Consider the following 4,940-nt stretch of genomic DNA (forward strand, 5'->3'; position numbering starts at 1 on the left):
GGGGTATTGTTCTGTTGGAAAATCCAAGGCAGAGGTCCAAAAATATTTTTCATCTTCGGAAATGAACGTTCCAACAAGTATTTGTAGCTGTTTCCGTTCATTGTTAGAGAAAGAAACTCCAATTCGATTTTGCCATAGTAGGTGATAGCTCCCCACACCATAACACCTGATGTACGGCTGTGAAGTCTTAACAAAATTAGTTCCTCTTTTCTTAAATCATGGAAATAAAAGTTGTAACCATCGGGGCCGTCAAGGCTAAACTTTTTTCATCCGAAAAGACGACGCGTTTCCATTGACTGCTCCAAGAGACATGTTCTGTTGCAAAGTTCATTCGCAGCTCCTTGTGTACTTGCTTTAGAACAGGTTTCTTTTTGAGTTTTCTTCTCTGGATAGTACCATCTTTTCTTATTATCCTTCGGACTGTCGAAATACTGGCTGATACTCCGCTTTTGGACCTTATTTTAGTAGCTGATTGAGTAGAATTTGAAGCAATACGTAAAATTAACCGCTTTTCTTGGGATGTTGTTGCTTGGGCTGTGCGTCCTTTTTGGTTTTTTCCATAGTTTTGAGGATCAGCAAGATAGTTGTTTACAACAGTCTTACTTCTGTTCAGCTTCCTTGCTATTTCTCGGCTTGAGAGTCCCATTTCCTTGAAAGCATCGATTTGTCCTCTTTCTGCTACTGTCAACGTCTTTCCGGAACCCATTTGTAGTTGATTTAAAAAAAATAGTTATTTGTAAAACGTTCTTAAATATTGTAACCCAAATTTTGAAAAAAAAATTGCTGATCTGAACTTCTACAACGAAATATTCGCAATAGCCTCATCCTAGTGACTCACTTTTTTATATCCTTTTTAGGTAGCTCATTCATTAATGTAGGGAAATTCCAACGGTCTTATCTAATTTACCCTATAATTGTATCACTTTGTTTTAAGAAAATATGTACCTACTCTCTTAAACAAATTCCAACAGGTATCGGACCGAAAATCGGTTGAAAAATATGTGGCCTCATCCTAGTGATTGGCAGTGTAAGTATAGTACTTTAGCATATATAAGCTTTTTTTAAGAAGAACTTTTAATTTATTTAATTAAGGTTTGCTATTTATGAACTCTTTATTATTTTTTAGGCTAAAAGACCGGAAAGTTCACACAATGGGACTTATATCACTATTTCCTTTAGAGCGGTTTATTTTTAATTAATTTTATGTTGCAAATATGGGCCGCCATCTAACGTTTTTTTTTTAACTGGTGCTTATTTCGTAAATGGTTACACTTAGCTTAACAACGCTGAGAACAACGCTTAGAGAAAATACCGATTTTTCCAAAAAAAATCATCTTTTCATATGAAGCTCATTTTGATACACCCAAAATTTGTCACTGTTTGGTGCGGATTTTGGTCCAGAGGCATAAGGCCATTTTTCTTTGAAAATGAGCAAGGAGTTATCGGCCATGTTAAACAAATTTTTTGTATTGAAAAGAAGAATATTGGCAACATTAGAATATTTAACCAAATGAAACACAGCCGAAGCTACACCCTATGTTTTAATAGCATTATCAAAGAAAGAAGTTATTTGGCGGACCCTATATAAATATATTTTTTTTTAATTTTAGTTAAAAAATAGTTCTAGTAGACATACAGTTATTTAGAACTTATTAATTTCGTAAAAATATCATAACATTCATAATCCATTTGCAAAATATCGAATTTTGGAAAAAAAATAAAATTTTTGTTTTTGTTAATCCAAAAAGTAAAATTTTACCAAATATATCGAGTTTGTAAAGAACAAACATATTGAAATCGGTTGCTTAGCTCTTGAGGAAACTTAAAAACAAAATAAGGTTCTATGGGGATCACCCGTCTCCATCAATACAAAGATATTGTCCATCAATACAAATAGAAAGAAGCCAAATTAAGAAAAAATAACGTTGCGAACATTTAAATCTATAGGTTAGTTTTTAAGAAAAATTGAATTTTCGACAAAAAATCTGTATGGGGAGTGCACTTTTGTTAATTAAAAAAACGTGAACCAGCTCAAAACATTTATTTCCAAATTCGAGAATAAACTTTTGTACCATCACTGATTACAATCTCAAGTTCCAATCTTTTTACGAATGCAAAGTTTGTCAAATAAATATGTAGTTCCTATATTTCGCAAGTAATACAATTGAAATTGATTTGAGATCCCAGGTTAGTATTTATATAATATTTATATTAGTGTAATATTAAATAATATAATAAGATTATTCTTTAAATATTGATATTTTAATCTTCTCAAAAAATTAATATTTTAAAATAATATTGAAATTTTGTCTTTGGGATCACGATCAGCGTTGCCAAAATGTGCCCGATCGGGCTATTTGGCACTAAGTTTTGTATTTTGGCTTGTTGCCTGTGGCCCGGGGCCAACATGAAATGGCCCTCATATCATTCATTTTCTTTTTTCTAAAACAAAATATTTTTCACAATAAAATCTTTTTATTCCATCAACAAAATAATCAATTTTACACAAATTCGTTAAAGCTGAGTACCTACCTACTTACAAAGCCTAAACAATATAAGTATTTGAAGTTGAAGTCGAACAGTTCTCTTTGAAACCCTTAAAAAAAATATATTTTGGCTACAGATTTGGTGACTCATTCGAAAATGTATATAATAACGAAAGATATGGTTTCTTAAAATGCATTTAAGCCTATTACATTGAAATATTAATATGCCAACAGCTTATAAAAAAGATTTTACATGAGTGGCAATATTACTAGCATTTGAAGTTTTGGATCCAATTTTTTTTTAAATAGGAACAAAAATAATTTTCGATTCAAGTCTTCTCACTTAAGAACTTTAAGAACTCTTTTAGACAGATTTTTTAATTTGTTTAGCTGCACCAAAGAACAAATGTTTGAAGAGTTGCAGTTTGGAAGAATAAGACCAGAAAGGAAATGACATCAATGCAATAAAGTGGCGGTTAATGGTTTCAGTTGAAGGAAAGTAAAAATATTCAAGGCGATTACATATTTTACAAACATATCTTCCTTTGTTATTCTTTTTCTAAGGCTGCCACACACAATAGTGACATAGTGCTAGCCTGAATGTGTTTTTTCATGCCTAAACAACATTATGTACTTTGTTGAATTTTAATCCATAAAAACCTTTATTAAAAATAATGAATGCATAGATTTTACCTACCTACAAACAAGTACCTACTCGTCATAACCCTTACCCTTATCACAAAATAAAATTAACTAAACCAAATGTGATCTTAAATACGTTAAACAAAACTTTTCTTACACATTTTGGAACTGGCCTTCGATCGCGTCAACGTAACGTTGATCACCATATTAAAAACTCATTGGGCCTTACCAATAATTATTGCCTAAACAAGCGTTTAGATAAACGCCACGTTAAACTTTAGAGACGAGTTTATTTGTGTGTTAACCAATAACCAAATTAAACACGTCTTTAACTAAACTCTGCTCTATTACATTATCTACTACATTTGTTGCCAAACAGACATATGAGTGAATTGCATCGGTATCAAATCTCGCATTATCTAATTGGAAGTCCACTGACAACATTGCAGATATTTCAATGTTCTTTGGGGGGTGTTCACCATTTTCCTTCTGAAACCGATTAAACTTATTTTGCTCCTGGCTTGCGTTTTTAAAGCAATAGCCAGTGGCATTTAGCATTTCCTGAATGCTCGTCAAGCTTCAAATTTAGCTTTGAGTGTTTTTCCATCCTTGAGTTTACTCTCCACTGTCATAGAAAACGGCTTTACTGCTTCAACCAGCAACTCCTTCATTGCTGGTGTCCGTTAACGGACCCGACTTTGCTTTATTGCCATTGGAATAACAATTTACTCTGAAATAAATTGAAATGTTACTTATATATTTAAATAAAAAGAAATTAATCTATTTGTTTATTTTGATTGCTAATTTTTATGAGCTCACGGTCACAGCCAAAAATAAATTTGCAGCAGATTACATACGAAAAATTTCTTTTCCTGCCAACTGCCAGAATGACAGCATAAACATGACGTTAAACCTTAATCACGAAGTTAAACACGCGTTTCTCTACTCTAAAATTTAGAGTGACGTTTAGCGTTAAGCTGACTATTAAATTGATTATTGGGTATGGTTCATTATTTAGAGTCCACTTAAATATTTAAGTCGTCACTAAATTTGATTATTGGTAAGGCACATTATAATTATAATTTAACTTCTTACACTACTCTTTGAACAATTTTAATGTCGGGGCGGCGCGAACGCCATCCCCGGCTACCAAAAATTACACGCACGAGTTATTCGCATTAGGAATAATCGCAGAGGTCAACTCAACCGAAGTGCAATGGCCAAGCCTCGCTCCGGGGGAACCGCCTTCATGATCACGGTAGCCCCTACGCCAGGTAAGTATGTTTAACTATTCTTTGCCACTATGCTTAGTCAACTTTTACACTTAAAGTAGCTGCGAATTATAAAAACTTGAACAAAAATGTTTCTTATAATAACACCAATTGTGTGTAAAATTGTGGTAGCTGCTTGATAGCTTGCTATCTTTAGACGTCATAAACAAAAGGAAACATAAGAGATAAGAATAGGTACTAGGTAGGGTAGGTCACACTCGACTTTCAGTTGACGTCAGCTGCTTTTGTTACGTACCTGAGATATACCAAACCAATGTGATACCTACTTTACGCTGTTGAAAAACATCTTAGTTCACAGCTTAACTGCTGGGCTGGAAGTCGGGGTAGGTAGAAGGTACCACATCACATCAACATCATGGAATAATGATCAAAGATCAACAATCATCGAACGGCTGGTACCTAGAATTGGAAACATAACAGCAAATTAAATTTTCCTACGTACGTACTCACCTATTTATATATGTAAGTAGGTAGGTTGTGTCCTACTTAGAGCATACTTATAGGTACAGACCACTAAAAA

The 4,940-nt window shown here is 33.3% G+C and overlaps 1 non-coding gene across 1 annotated transcript; it reads right to left on the minus strand.

The window, feature by feature from the left end:
- Window positions 1-4,247: 4,247 nt before the first annotated feature.
- Window positions 4,248-4,410, minus strand: LOC129948614 (U1 spliceosomal RNA). The gene has a single exon (XR_008781906.1). It is a non-coding gene; the product is annotated as a U1 spliceosomal RNA (small nuclear RNA).
- Window positions 4,411-4,940: the final 530 nt, after the last annotated feature.

This window comes from Eupeodes corollae, chromosome 2 (assembly GCF_945859685.1).
Source record: "Eupeodes corollae chromosome 2, idEupCoro1.1, whole genome shotgun sequence".
In the NCBI taxonomy this organism is placed as follows: domain Eukaryota; kingdom Metazoa; phylum Arthropoda; class Insecta; order Diptera; family Syrphidae; genus Eupeodes; species Eupeodes corollae.